Source organism: Oryza sativa, chromosome 2 (genome assembly GCF_034140825.1).
Source record: "Oryza sativa Japonica Group chromosome 2, ASM3414082v1".
NCBI classification, from domain to species: Eukaryota; Viridiplantae; Streptophyta; class Magnoliopsida; order Poales; family Poaceae; genus Oryza; species Oryza sativa.
In genome coordinates this window covers 12,100,068-12,116,121 of record NC_089036.1, presented here as the reverse complement: position 1 = coordinate 12,116,121, position 16,054 = coordinate 12,100,068, and the positions used below count along the sequence as shown (strand labels likewise).

Below are 16,054 nucleotides of genomic sequence, written 5' to 3'. Positions count from 1 at the left end.
GACGGTGGCAGCGAGGATCCGAAGCGGCGTGAGAGCTCGTCGGTGCCCTCCACTTCCTGCCGGTGATGAGGAGACAGAGCGCCGAGGGTGACAGTGGCGGCGCAGATCCAGAGCGACAGTGACTCCGACGGTGGAGAGAGAGGTTTGTTTCGATGGTGGGGAGGTGGGGATGATGGTCTACAGCCTGGATTCCATGCTTTTATCTGCTTTTTCCGTTGAGCTTCTCGTGTCTCAAGTTAGGATGTGTTTAGTTCCAGGGGTGTAACGTTTTTGAAGTATACGGACACACATTTGAAGTATTAAACGTAGACTAATAACAAAACAAATTACAGATTCCGCATGTACATTGCGAGACGAATTTATTAAGCCTAATTAATCCGTCATTAGCCAATGTTTATTGTAGCATCACATTATCAAATCATGTCGCAATTAGGCTCAAAAGATTCGTCTCGTAATTTACATGCAAACTGTGTAATTGGTTTTCTTTTTCCACATTTAATGCGCCGTGCATGTGTCCAAACATCCGATGTGACGTTTTGGCCCAAAATTTTTGGGATCTCAACAAGGCCTAGTCCCGTATTCCTCACAAAGAAATGGTCCCCACTGCCACATTAGCAGCTGTCCTACGTGGCGAGCTGTGCCAACTCGCCACATTCCTGCACTGTGAAGGGACAACATCACAAAAGTCAGTCAACTTGAGAATCATATGAATCATTGAATATGGTGACAGCCAAAAATATCATCTTGACTTGTCTAGATCTGTAGGTAGCAGAGAGAGTAGCAGATAGCCTGTGAAAGAGAGCAATTGCAGAGGGAGGCTTGCAGCTAAGAACTAGTCCCCATGGAGCATGGCGGAATCGCTGCTTCTCCCCGTGGTGTGCGGGGTGATCGGCAAGGCGACCGACGTGCTTGTCCAGAAAGTCACCCGCATGTATGGCGTCGACGGCGACCGCCCTAAGCTAGAGCGGCAGCTGCTGGCGGACGCCGAGTTGAAGAGCGAGACCAACCCCGCCATCAAGCGTTGGATGAAAGACCTCAACGCCGCCGCCGACGAGGCCGATGACATGCTCAACGAGTTCCAGTACGAGGCGCTGCGCCGCGAGGCCATGAGCCTCGAGTCACTGGGACACAAGGTACGAAGCTGCATGACCCCACTCGAGTTCCGTTTTACCATGAGCAGGAAGCTTGCCAAAGTGCTCAAGAACATCAACGAGCTGGTTGAAGAGATGAACATGTTTGGCCTGTTGCTGCAAGATGAGCCAGTACATCAACTTCCTTACTGGCAGACGTACTCAGTGCTGCCATCAAATGAATTAGATGATATCTTTGGCAGAGACGACGACAAGGAGGCGGTGGTGATCAAACTGTTGCTCGATCAGCGAGATCAGCACAAGTGGGAGAACCTCCCATCGTGGGGATGGGTGGTTTAAGCAAGACAACGCTCGCCAAGATGGTCTACAATGACTACAGGGTTCAGAATCACTTCGAGCTAAAGATGTGGCACTGTGTGTCAGACAACTTTGAAGTTGTTTCCCTTCTGAAATCCATCATTGAATTGGCTACAAATAAAGCATGCCAACTGCTTGACAACGTCGAGTTGTTGTGAAAGACCAAGAACAGCTATAGAGGGGGGGGTGAATATAGCAATTCAAATCTTGCCCCCGAAAATACTCATCAAGCCGGATTTCTCAAAATCCTTACTAGAATCGCGGCTATTAGAGAAGCCGGATCTAGAAAAGAAGAGAGAAAAAGAAGAGAGAAGGAATTCCCGAAACTAGAGGAGGAAGAGAAAAGGAATTCCCGAAACTAGAAGAGAGGTGAGAAAGAGAGAGCAAAACTCATCATCGCAAAGTTCAAATTGCAAGCGGAATTTAAATTGCGGAATTTAAATGGACAAGGCAAAAATGAAATCCTTCAAATCATTTCATTTATAGGTGATGCAAAATAACCGCTCAACTAGGAGCAAACATACACCTTCAGAGGAACATTAACACAAACTTAAAATCTCTCGGACAAACACACTCCAAACTAATCCTAATACAAAAGCCTCTCGGGCAAACACACTCCAAACTCACATGGAAACTCTCTCACCGAGCATCTCAAAATGATTACCAAAAGGAGCAACCTCCACCCTTGCATCCATCTCTCTATTTATAGCCTAAGACCCCTAAGACATTGTCTCAAATACCCCTAGGGCGAAACCCTAACTCAGAACAGATCTGGTCCATCCATTGTTCCTTCTACTCAAAGGAAAAGCTCCAGATGATTGCCACCTCATCGATCCGAACCTTCACATGGTCTTCTTGCTGATGAATCCGCGTGCTCTCCGTCTTGACGAATCCAAACTTGCCACGTTGCCTAGCCGCGTCGTGCGCGTTCCGTCTCCTTTTCCTCAGCGCGCGCTCGCCAGCGCCCAACCAGCCCGAAGCCGCCACGCGTCCCGCTGAGCCGCTCCCGCGCGCGCTTGCAAAATCGCGTGTGGGTCCCGCGCTCCTGCACCCGCCTCCGATCGAGTCACGCGAAACGGAGGTTGCCGCGTACGGTTTTCCCGCGCGCGTCCTTGCGCATGCAAGCTGCCTGCACCTCCTGAGCCCATGCGCCATGGGCCGCCGTCTTGGGCCGTCGCTGCTTGGACGATGCAGGCCTGCCGAGCCGAGCCATTCACCATCTTGGGCCACGTGGAACGGCTAGATTGGCTTGGCCTCCCTGCCAACCAATCACAGCGCACATGCACAGCTAGCTAGCTTGACTTTTCCACCGAGCCATGCTAGTAGCAACCAGTACAATGCAAGCTCCTCCTTGCACAAGTACAGTACGTGTACATGCATGTATGCTACCTACAGCAAGTACTGTAGCAGCAATGCACTTGCACAGTCCCTTCTGATTTCTTCGCGAATCCGATGCTTGCACACTTGACCTTGTGAAGCCTGTTGCAAAGACCTCCTCACACGGTGTTCGTCCACCGTGTGCAACCTTGTGTCCAATCTTGTCACCCGGCATCCTTGATCGCTTTGGACCTCAACTCCTCCCTGAGTCTAGTCCCGATCCGCCGTTGACCAAGATCGACCCCGATCACCTGCACACACATGAACCAAACAACCGTTGTCTTGGCACAGATGTCGCAACCTGACCAACGTTAGTCCACACACACACTTCTTGCACATCCGGTACTTGTCAATTTCCCATCACAAAAGAACTATAACCACACATGGTTTCACATCCGGTACTTGTCAATTTCCCATCACAAAAGAACTATAACCACACATGGTTTCACAATCTCCCCCTTGATGGGAACATTGACAATCTCAAGCAAAATTTTGAAAATTTGATTTTTGATTCACAAAGCAAACCATTTTGCAAAAGCGAACTTTGGTCATTTTGAAATCGCGAAAAATCAAGACCAAGTGACAAGAAGAAAAAGGGATGCAAATGCAAAACTCCCCCTATGTGCCAAACTCCCCCTTTCACCAAGATTTAAAGCAAGTTTTAATTTTCAATAAGTGCAAATTTCTCTCCCCCTTTGTCAATGATGCTATCAAGATCAAAAGAGACAAAAATGCAAGATAAAAATGAGATGAAACTTGCAAATTTTAGGTTTTGAGAGCTTTGAGAGTTATCTAAAGGCATCAAAAGGTAGACATGGATCACACAGATACAAGCATGTGCTCAAGCCTAGCTAAGCATGTGCATAAGAAGTATGAAACAAGTCATGAATATCAAGTTAGTATCGCCAGCAAGCAAAAAGCTTTCAAGTGAATTAGTGATTTAGTGTGCAAAGCTATTTCTAGAAGAAGCTTAAAAGGAAGCAAACCAGCTCATAATCATGCAAGATTTACATAATCAAAGCAATGAACCCATGCTAATGTGCTAATGCCCAGTTCATAAAGAGTATCAACATGATAACAAAGCATAGAACATGAGCTTTTAATCTTTTCTCATGACTTTTATTTTTATGATTTTTTTTAATTTCTTTAAAGACAATAGCACAATCACGACGGTCCACCTGATCTTATCAGTCAGCAAGTGATGGTTGTGCCAAACACTGCCGTCTGACCTCAATCAAGTTTTCCAGCTAGAGTTCCCATTACAGGCTGTCTCAGTGCTATCTTCGGCACTACTCATGCGTAAACGCACTCAGTAGCCCGGACAAAACAGAGATAAATCTTGTAAAGCATGATTGATACAAAGTATGGACGCATAAGCATGAGCATTCATAAGCATGTACTGACAGTTATTGCGAAAAGAATGTAAACATGGCATGAGTATGAGATGGATACTTCAATTTAAACAAACTTCTAGAGCAAGCATTGCACATTGATTGAGTTCAAATGAATAGTTAATTTAAGCAGGTTTCAACACGCTTGAACAGCATAACATGATCACACAAGCTACTTAAGCAAATGAAAGCTAGACAAGAGATCAAACTAGCATAAGAGTGATACATCCATAGCATAGTGATGACCAAGAGATAACAAGCAAAGCTCAATTGAAGAGTGTATAATACAATGCATAAAGTAAACATGATGCAATATGTTACAAATGCATGCAAAAGAAAAACAACTCCCCCTCAAATCAAGCCATAGGGGTGGATCACTCCTAACTCACTCCGCAAGAACTCAAAACGAGAGCGATCAAGTGGTTTTGTAAAAATGTCTGCCAATTGTTTTTCAGATTCAACAAATTCTAGCACAATGGTACCTTTCTCAACATTGTCTCGGAGAAAGTGGTACCGTATCTCAATGTGCTTGGTCCTGGAGTGTTGAACTGGATTTTTTGCAATATTGATTGCACTTGTATTATCACAAAGCAGAGGAACACCAGAGAAAGACAGACCATAATCTTTCAGAGTTGAAATCATCCAAAGAACTTGACTACAAGCACTAGCAGCAGCTACGTACTCAGCCTCAGCTGTTGATTGAGCAACAGAAGACTGCTTACGAGAGGACCAAGAGACCAAAGAAGTGCCAAGAAAATGACAAGTGCTAGAAGTACTTTTGCGATCAATCTTACACCCAGCAAAATCAGCATCTGAAAAAGCTCGAACTGAAAGGGCAGAAGAGCAGGAGTACCAAATACCGTACTCAAGTGTAGACTTGATGTAGCGGAAGATGCGCTTGACTGCTTGGCGATGTGATGTTCTTGGAGAAGCCTGAAACCTCGCGCACAGGCACACGGAGAAGTGGATGTCCGGCCTTGACGCAGTCAAGTAGAGGAGGGAGCCGATCATGCTTCTGTACTCGCGCTGGTCAACTTCTTCATCGTCCTCATCAGGACCAAGCGATGAAGTAGTTGCCATGGGAGTAGCGATTGGCTTGCAGTCGGCCATGTCGAACTTCTTCAGGAGCTCTTTGGAGTACTTGGTCTGATGTACAAAGATTCCTTCCTTGGTTTGCTTGATTTGAAGTCCAAGGAAGAAAGTCAGCTCTCCCATCATGCTCATTTCAAATTCCCTGCTCATCACATCAGAAAACTGGGCAACAAGTGCATGAGAGGAGCCACCAAATATGATGTCATCAACATATATCTGGACAAGAAGAAAATCAATACCACTATGAAGAGTAAAAAGAGTTTTATCAACAGCCCCCATTTCAAAACCATTTTGAAGCAAAAAGGTTTTCAATCTTTCATACCAGGCTCTGGGAGCTTGTTTTAAACCATAAAGAGCTTTTTCAAGTTTGAACACATGATTTGAAAATTTTGGATTTTCAAAACCAGGAGGTTGTTTGACATAGACCTCTTCCTCAATAACTCCATTCAGAAAAGCACTTTTCACATCCATTTGAAAAAGCTTGAAACCTTTTGAAGCAGCAAAAGCCAAAAGAATTCGAATAGCTTCTAATCTAGCAACTGGTGCAAAAGTTTCTTCAAAGTCCAAGCCCTCAACTTGGGTGAAACCCTGTGCAACCAGTCTGGCTTTGTTTCGAACAATTGAACCATCTTCACCTAGTTTGTTTTTGAAAACCCATTTTGTTCCAATCACATTAAAACCCAAGGGAGGTTCTACCAAAGACCAAACTTTGTTTCTTTCAAAATTTTCTAACTCTTCATGCATGGCATTAACCCAATTCTCATCAGATAAAGCATGACAAACATTTTTGGGCTCAAAAGAGGCAACAAAAGCTGAATTGACAAGTTCATAAGACCGATTTCTAGTTACCCTTTCACCCAGGCCTCCGATCATCGAGTCAGGCGGATGTCGGTTCTGGATGTGTCGGGGAGCTGTCGGTCCTAATGTGCCACCATCAATCTCCTCAGCTGCTGAAGATGATGTAGTTGGTGCATCTCCTGAAGGTGATGTAGTCGAAGGAGAACCGGTTTCTTGCACTGGTGGTGTACTGTCTAGAGGTGGAGGAATAGAATCATCATCATCATCATCTGAATCCACATCCACAAAGATGCTTTCATCTGGAACACCTGAAATTTCTGGTCTAGCTCCTGGGCTAGCCTCATCAAAAGTGACTTCACAAGTCTCCACAATTTTGTTAGTTGAAAGAACATAAACTCGATAAGCCCGAGAATGAGTAGCATAGCCAAGGAAAATGCCATCCAATGATCGAGATTCAAACTTGTCCAAATTTCCAGATTTAAGAACAAAGCATTTGCAACCGAAGACCCTGAGATGTGAAACTTTTGGTCGACGACCAAATCTGAGCTCATATGGCGTCTTGTGCAAGATAGTTCTCAAAAACACACGATTGGAGATAAAACAAGCAGCAGAAATAGCTTCAGTCCAGAATTTTCTTGGAGTCGTAAACTCATCAAGCATAGTTCGTGCCATCTCCACAAGGGTGCGGTTCTTCCTCTCAACCACCCCATTCTGTTGTGGGACATATGGCGAAGAAAACTGGTGTTCAACTCCAGAAGAATCACAGAAAGATTCAAATGCAGAATTTTTGAATTCAGAGCCATTATCACTGCGAATGGCTCGAAGAGCACCAGGAAACTCCAAAGCCAAACTACGAGCAAGAGACTGAAAGAAGCCAAATGTTTCCTCCTTTGATTCAAGAAAATAGACCCAAGAGTAGCGAGAGAAATCATCCACAACAACCAAGACATACCACTTCCCCCCAACTGACTGGACCCGAGCAGGACCAACCGTATCCATGTGAAGCAGTTGTCCCGGTCCATCTGTCATAACCATTGTAACAGGCTTGTGGGAGGAAGATGTCATTTTCCCATGACGACATGGTGCACACACAAGATCTTTCGGAACTTTCAACTTAGGCAAACCCCGAATCAAATCCATACCACTAATGCGAGACAAGTGGTCAAAGCCAATATGACCAAGACGTCGATGCCAGAAAAACAAATCCCTATTCTCTGTGGCAATGAGACAACGAGAAGGACCAGGAGCAGAAGAGTCGAAGTTAGCAAAGAAAACTCGACCAACTCGAGAAATGTCAAAAACAGGAGATTCAGAAGCATCAAGAACTCGAGACCTGTCCTTTTTGAAACGAACTTCCAGATTTTCATCACAGAGTTGTGAAACAGAGAGCAAATTGTACTTAAGCTTACTTACTAGTGCCACATCTTTCAGCATGAATTTGTCATTGACCTTGATTGTTCCTTTAGCCATCATGCGTCCACTGCTCGCATCCCCAAAAGTGATGGTCTCATCACCGGATGCACGAGTGAGAGAAGTAAACCACTTGGCTTCACCGGTCATGTGGCGTGAGCAACCGGAGTCCACAAGCCAAGAATTACTTCTCCCTACTCCAAAATCCTACAAGAAGGACACAGCAGATCTCGATGATTCAGTACTGGGGTTAGTGAAAAATGACTTAGGAATCCAGTACTGAACCATGCGAGAAGTACAAGCATCTTTAGTGTTATGAGCAGAATTATATGCAAGATGACCATGTCTGTTTTGCCCCAACCCTGCTAGGTCACGTCGAGGGTGCACATCTCGGCGAGGAAAGCGAGATACACAACTTGAACGACAATGACACGCACACTCGAACCTCTCAGGGACTCTAGTAGCTCTTCTAGTCCTAAGACGTTCTTGTCGCTCTTTTCTAGCCTTTCTAAAGCAGAAACCTACCAAATGACCAGCTTTCCCACAATAGGTGCACTCATACTTGGTTTTCTCTACAGGCTTGGTTTGTCTCTGGTTTTGCTTGTGCTCAACTTGTTTTGGATTTTTGGGTCTAGGTAACTCTACAGGCTTAGACTTGCTAGTCATAGGTACCATCTTTGGTTCTGAGGTTTTGGGTGTACTAGAACTAGTGTTTCCAATGAAACCTGCAGACTTGAAGGTTATAGGTTTTTGAGCTAGTTCTATCATCCCATCTGTGACACCTAAAATCTCATGGGTACCTATCCTCAAAGACTCAGCAAAATCATAGCCTATACCTTGATTGTTTATGGACACTTTGGATTGGTCTAGGATCATGTTCAACTTTTTCTTTCCTTGAGCAAACCTCTCTAAAGATTGTTATAGGTATGAGTTCTCTTTCTTAGCAGACTCAAGATCAACTTTCAGAGAAATGCATGAAGAACAAGAATCAATAGATTTGATAGAATCAATGACAGTTTTAGCATCTTTTAGTTCAGTTTCCAGGATAGCACAATTAGCACATGAAGAATGAATAGGTTCCTTAGTAGCAAAAGATTCTAACAAATTATTCTTGGTCCTAAGCATGGCAACTTGTTGTCTTAATTCATCATTGTCACTAGTGAGAATGGGACAATTTTCACACCTACCAATCCTATCATGAACAAATTTTTCTTTTAGTTCTTTCAATTCCATCTCAAGCAAACCCATATCAACTTTCATTTCATAGCAAGTAGAGCAAGCAGCACTAGCACTAGAAGGATTCCTAGCTCCTAAAGCACATGATTTCAACTTATCCTTGAGGAGATTAATTTCAGAAAGATATGAAGCACAAGTAGAACAGGTATCCTCCTCAGGAATCATGGATCGAAGCCTAGCAATTTCTAGCGCCATTCCATCATTTTCAGATTTTAGTTTCTCAATTTTATACTTAGAAGACCTATACTTATCACTAATTTCAATCATCAAGTGTGCCATTCTTTCTTTGCTTAGTTCATCATCAACAGAGTCATTATCTGAGCAAGAATCATCACAAAGAGAACCATCCAAGGAAGGGATATCATCAAGACATACCTCAGGATGCTCCGATGAGTCATCCTTATCCTCAAGCGCCATGAGACACAGGTTGATGAAGTCCTCGTTGTTGGCGAGACAGCACATCCCGGAGAAGTCCTTGTCCCCCTTTTCTTGATCATCGTCGTCGGAGTCGATGTCGCTAAGCTGCACCTCCTCAAGAGCCGCCAAGACCTTGTGGATCGCCTTCTTCATCAAATCCTTCTTCCCCTTTCGCCCTTGTCCCTCGGGCTTCTTGGTCGTCTTGTCACTCTTCTTCTTCAACTTGGGACAATTCACTCTTTTGTGGTTAGGCTCTCCACACTCAAAACACACAAATGGTTCATTGGTTTTTCCTCTTTTTTTATCTCTCACATTTTTGTAAGCTCTTGAGAATTTTCTAGCAAAAAGAGCAAGATCATCTTCAGGGATCTTCTCTAATTGCTCCTCAGTGACTGAGTGTAAAGCGGCAAGAGAGAAGCCACCATACACAAAAGCTGAGTCATTAGAAGAAGTACTACCAGAGGGATCAGCTACCAAAGCCATCGAGTGTTTGAGGCCTTTCCGATGGAAAACATCCATCTCATGGGTTTTTAGCTTTGAGTAAAGCTTGTCCATGGTAAGGTCACTCAGAGGTGCACTCTCTGTGATGGAAGTAACTTTCATTTCCCAAACACCATAATCAAGACAATTCAAAAGATGGCGAGCATTATCATTATCAGAAAATTCTTTTCCAACAGATCTCAACTTCGAAATAATTTCTCCAAAACGTTTGAAATAAGAATCAATGGACTCTCCTGAGTGCATCTCAAATCTTTGATATTCTTTATGAAATTGATTCTGACGAACCAATTGAATATCATTGTTTCCCTCATGGAAATTGCACAGAGCAGTCCACATGTCATGAGCGGACTTGTGGTGTTGAACACGATTAAATTCACCAGAAGAAATTCCACCAATGATTGCATTTCTTGCACGATAATTAAAATCAACCTGAGCCATATTTGCAGGCGTGATGTCAGCATCATCGGGCACAGTGTAACCTTATTCCACACATTATGCCCTTGCGACTGGAGGTAGGCCTCCATTCGTGCCTTCCAAATGACAAAATTGTGTCCATCGAAAACAAATGGTTTCGCAGAGTATTTTTCCTCCATAGCTGCGTTCGTTGCCATGGTTAGGTTACAACGAACTTAACCGGGCTCTGATACCAATTGAAAGACCAAGAACAGCTATAGAGGGGGGTGAATATAGCAATTCAAATCTTGCCCCCGAAAATACTCATCAAGCCGGATTTCTCAAAATCCTTACTAGAATCGCGGCTATTAGAGAAGCCGGATCTAGAAAAGAAGAGAGAAAAAGAAGAGAGAAGGAATTCCCGAAACTAGAGGAGGAAGAGAAAAGGAATTCCCGAAACTAGAAGAGAGGTGAGAAAGAGAGAGCAAAACTCATCATCGCAAAGTTCAAATTGCAAGCGGAATTTAAATTGCGGAATTTAAATGGACAAGGCAAAAATGAAATCCTTCAAATCATTTCATTTATAGGTGATGCAAAATAACCGCTCAACTAGGAGCAAACATACACCTTCAGAGGAACATTAACACAAACTTAAAATCTCTCGGACAAACACACTCCAAACTAATCCTAATACAAAAGCCTCTCGGGCAAACACACTCCAAACTCACACAGAAACTCTCTCACCGAGCATCTCAAAATGATTACCAAAAGGAGCAACCTCCACCCTTGCATCCATCTCTCTATTTATAGCCTAAGACCCCTAAGACATTGTCTCAAATACCCCTAGGGCGAAACCCTAACTCAGAACAGATCTGGTCCATCCATTGTTCCTTCTACTCAAAGGAAAAGCTCCAGATGATTGCCACCTCATCGATCCGAACCCTCACATGGTCTTCTTGCTGATGAATCCGCGTGCTCTCCGTCTTGACGAATCCAAACTTGCCACGTTGCCTAGCCGCGTCGTGCGCGTTCCGTCTCCTTTTCCTCAGCGCGCGCTCGCCAGCGCCCAACCAGCCCGAAGCCGCCACGCGTCCCGCTGAGCCGCTCCCGCGCGCGCTTGCAAAATCGCGTGTGGGTCCCGCGCTCCTGCACCCGCCTCCGATCGAGTCACGCGAAACGGAGGTTGCCGCGTACGGTTTTCCCGCGCGCGTCCTTGCGCATGCAAGCTGCCTGCACCTCCTGAGCCCATGCGCCATGGGCCGCCGTCTTGGGCCATTGCTGCTTGGACGATGCAGGCCTGCCGAGCCGAGCCATTCACCATCTTGGGCCACGTGGAACGGCTGGATTGGCTTGGCCTCCCTGCCAACCAATCACAGCGCACATGCACAGCTAGCTAGCTTGACTTTTCCACCGAGCCATGCTAGTAGCAACCAGTACAATGCAAGCTCCTCCTTGCACAAGTACAGTACGTGTACATGCATGTATGCTACCTACAGCAAGTACTGTAGCAGCAATGCACTTGCACAGTCCCTTCTGATTTCTTCGCGAATCCGATGCTTGCACACTTGACCTTGTGAAGCCTGTTGCAAAGACCTCCTCACACGGTGTTCGTCCACCGTGTGCAACCTTGTGTCCAATCTTGTCACCCGGCATCCTTGATCGCTTTGGACCTCAACTCCTCCCTGAGTCTAGTCCCGATCCGCCGTTGACCAAGATCGACCCCGATCACCTGCACACACATGAACCAAACAACCGTTGTCTTGGCACAGATGTCGCAACCTGACCAACGTTAGTCCACACACACACTTCTTGCACATCCGGTACTTGTCAATTTCCCATCACAAAAGAACTATAACCACACATGGTTTCACATCCGGTACTTGTCAATTTCCCATCACAAAAGAACTATAACCACACATGGTTTCACATGTTGCAAAAGGAACTACATAAGGTCGTTGGCCGGAGAAGGTTTCTGCTCATGCTCGACGATGTATGGAATGAAGAAAAGAAGAAGTGAGAGGAAGACCTAAAGCCACTCCTGTCTTCTGTTGGTGGTGGTGATGGAAGTGCTATACTAGTGACAGCTCGGAGCCAACAAGTAGCATCTATAATGGGCACCCTAGAATCCCATAACCTAGCTTGTCTGAGTGACGATGATTCATGGGAACTATTCTCAAAGAAAGCATTCAATAAAGGCGTACAACAGCAAGTTGAATTGGTCACCGCTGGCAAACTTATTGTCAAGAAATGTAAGGGGCTTCCTCTTGCTTTGAAGACAATGGGTGATATGATGAGTTCAAAGCAACAAGTCAAGGAATGGGAAACAATTGCAAGAAGCAATACTGGGGACAATGACAGGGGTGAAGATGATATACTACCTGTACTAAAATTGAGCTACAGACACCTACCACCTGAAATGAAGCAATGCTTTGCCTTTTGTTCAGTTTTCCCAAAGGACCATGAGATGGACAAAGAAGTGTTGATCCAATTGTGGATGGCAAATGGTTTCATTCAGGAAGACGAAACAATGGGTTTGGAACAAAAGGGGGAATATGTTTTCCGTAATTTGGTTTGGAGATCCTTCCTCCAAGACGTGAAACAGGAAAGGTTTTTTTTTCCGTTTGCAAAATGCATGATTTGATGCATGATTTAGTAAAAGATGTGGCAGATGATAGTGTAATTTCAGAACAGTTAATCCCACAGGAAGCATATACCGGACGTTGCATATCAGCAATGAGTCAAACAGTGGGATTGCTCAAAACATCATCTTGTCTCCGCACTTTGATAACTCTGTGGTTACCAGTACATATTAATAACTTAAGACAGATGTCATTAAGAGATATTGGTACTGACTTAAGACTGATGTCATTAAGAGCTTTGGGTACTGTCCGTATGCATGATTGCTCTTTTCATAGCCAGGTCATCAATCCAAAGCATCTACGATATCTTGACCTTTCTGGGTCTGACATGGATGTGCTGCCAAGTTCAATATGCACGATGTATAACTTACAAACACTAAGGCTGAACCGTTGCAAAAAACTGAGATATTTACTGGAAGGTATGAGAACAATGAGCAAGCTCATCCATCTTTATCTTTTTAGCTGTCCATTGAAGCGGATGCCACCAAATATTAGCCTACTGAAAAATCTTCGCACTCTAACAACATTTATTTTGGACACTGAAAAATCTTCGCACTCTAACAACATTTATTTTGGACACTGAACCTGGCCATGGAATTGAGGAGCTCAAAGACTTGAATCACCTTGCCAATAGGTTGGAATTGTACAATTTGAGAAAAATAAATAGCAGGAAAAATGGAAAAGATGCCAATCTCCATCTGAAGCAAGATCTAAGTGAACTAGTACTTTCTTGGGGTAGTAGTAAATTTTGCATGCCTTTATGCTAAACATAAAGGGAAATGCTGAACATAGCCATCATTAAATCGGACGTGATGGCTGCGTTGCTGAAATTTTGCTCAGCCAACTCTCAGAATTTGGAAATGCTGAACATAGCGATTATTACGTTGCTGCCAAAGAAGGAGGCCTCTACCCTTTTGAAGGATTATAGACCTATTAGCCTCATTCACGGCTTTGCCAAATTGGCAACGAAGGTCATCGCTCTGAGGCTCACTCCGAGAATGGGTGAGCTGGTCTCTCGCACTCAGACATCGTTCATCAAAGGCCAATCTATCCATGAGAACTTCATTTTCGTTCAAGGGCTGACAAGATAATTTCATCGACAGAGGAAAGCAATGGTTCTCCTTAAACTTGACATCTCGAAGGCCTTTGATTCAGTTTCATGGAGCTTCCTTTTGGATATGTTAAAACACAGAGGTTTTGGGAGGAGATGGAGAGGTTGGGTGTCGGCTCTTCTCCTAACTGCAGAAACAAGGATTGACATCAATGGCACTTTAAGTGACCCCTTCAAGCCTATGAGGGGGCTAAGACAAGGGGATCCGTTATCTCCTCTTCTTTTTGTCCTGGTGATGGATACTCTTCATGCTATGTTGCAGAAAGCAATGTCAGCCGGGTTGCTTGACAAAGTTAACCAGTGGAGCAGAGCACCAAATAATTCGCTCTATGCCGACGACGCCGTCATCTTCTTTAAACCGGTTCGTCATCTTCTTTAAACCAAATTTTGCATGCCTGAAAACAAGGGATGCAACGAGGAAGAAGTGTTGGAGTCGCTTAAACCTCATGCTAAGCTCAAAATTTTGGAACTACACGGATATAGTGGCCTAAAGATCCCACAATGGATGGAAGACCCACAAATGTTGCAGTGCCTAACAACTCTCCACTTTTCCAACTGTTCAGGATGTAAGGATCTATCGACTGTGTGGTTTTTGGTCTCGATTGAGTGTATGTCTTTATCTAAAATGGAGAATCTAACCACATTGTTTATGAATGTCGTTGGTGTGAAAGCCGAAGGATACTACATCCCTCTACAAATTTTCCCAAGGTTAAAGGATATGACACTAAGCCAGTTATCGAACTTGGAGAAATGGACAGAAAGTACTGCTGGAGAGGCCAATACTAGCTTAGTTACGTTTCCGAAGCTCGCAACGCTATGTATCTCTGATTGTCCAAAACTTGCAAGTGTTCCAGATTGCTCAGTTCTAAAAGAATTGAAAACATATGGATATTGCAGTCTTGCAATGAGCTTACTTGCACATCTAACCACTTTGTCTGAACTCATTTACCGGGAAAATGAGTCTATGAGAATGTCGTTGGGCTCATGGCCATCTCTCACGAAACTACATATTAGTTCGTCATATAACCAAATGGCCACTCTGGAGGTCGACACAAACCAAGGCCCACTAGAAAACCTTAGGATTTTGAGGCTATATGGCCTCAACTTCTTCACAGCTGCATCCGGTTTATCCAAAATGCATCTTGGGCTATGGAAATGCTTTGCCTTTGTGGAGGATTTGTGTATTGGTGCATGCAACGACCTTGTGCATTGGCCAATGGAGGAGCTCATGAGCTTGATTCACCTTCGATCCCTGTCTATTGAACACTGTGATAACCTTGAAGGAAAGGGTTCATCATCGGAGGAAATCATGCCACTCTACTATCTAGAGAAGTTTCACATCAAAGACTGCAAAAGTCTATTGGATATTCCGACGATGCCTGCATCCCTTGAGGAGCTGTGTCTGCTACTTTGCCCCAGATTAGTGGCACTGCCTTCGAACCTTGGAAATTTGGCCAGGCTAAAGACTATGAGTTTTGAGCACTGTCATGACCTGAAAGAGTTGCCTGATGGGATGGATGGCCTTATTTCCCTTGAAGAATTGAAGATTATGGGGGTGCCCAGAGATAGAGAGATTTCCACAGGGTCTCCTCCATCAGATTCCGACCCTTCGATACCTAATGGTAGCAGGCTGCCCTAGCTTGGAAAGACGGTGCAGAGAAGGTGGCGAGTATTTTGATCTGATCTCCTCCATTCCACGTATAGTTGTTCCAGTAGCAAAACAGAAGTGACGGAATCAACATCAAGCCTGAAGAAGCTTGTAAAGGGGCTCCTCCCCTCCTGCTCACTCTCAAAGTGAGGTGTGTATGCTTTGCTCTTCCATTATTTCACTCTGCCATTATTCACAAGCTAATTAATTAATTACATAAGCTAAGCGCCGGGAGTTTGCTTTGGAATTGCCGGAAAAATTGGATCCTTTAGAGTAGTAATATTTTTTCAGGAATACGCAAGGAGCGCATCTTTTCCATTAAGAGAAATAAAAGTTATTTACATTTGAAAGAAAAAACAGCATGGGACTGATACAGGACATTGACAGTTAATCCTAGGTCTATCTATCGCACTGAGTTTGGCAACCAAACTCCAGCCGAGTTTAGTTCCAAAATTTTTCTTCAAACTTCCAATTTTTCTATTACATCAAAACTTTCTTACACACACAAACTTTCAACTTTTCTGTCACATCGTTCCAATTTCAATCAAACTTTCAATTTTAGCGTGAACTAAACACACCCTCCCTCCTGAATT

The 16,054-nt window shown here is 44.2% G+C and overlaps 1 pseudogene; it reads left to right on the top strand.

The window, feature by feature from the left end:
* Positions 1 to 848: 848 nt before the first annotated feature.
* On the top strand, positions 849 to 15,543 carry LOC107277613 (disease resistance protein RGA2-like; annotated as a pseudogene).
* Positions 15,544 to 16,054: the final 511 nt, after the last annotated feature.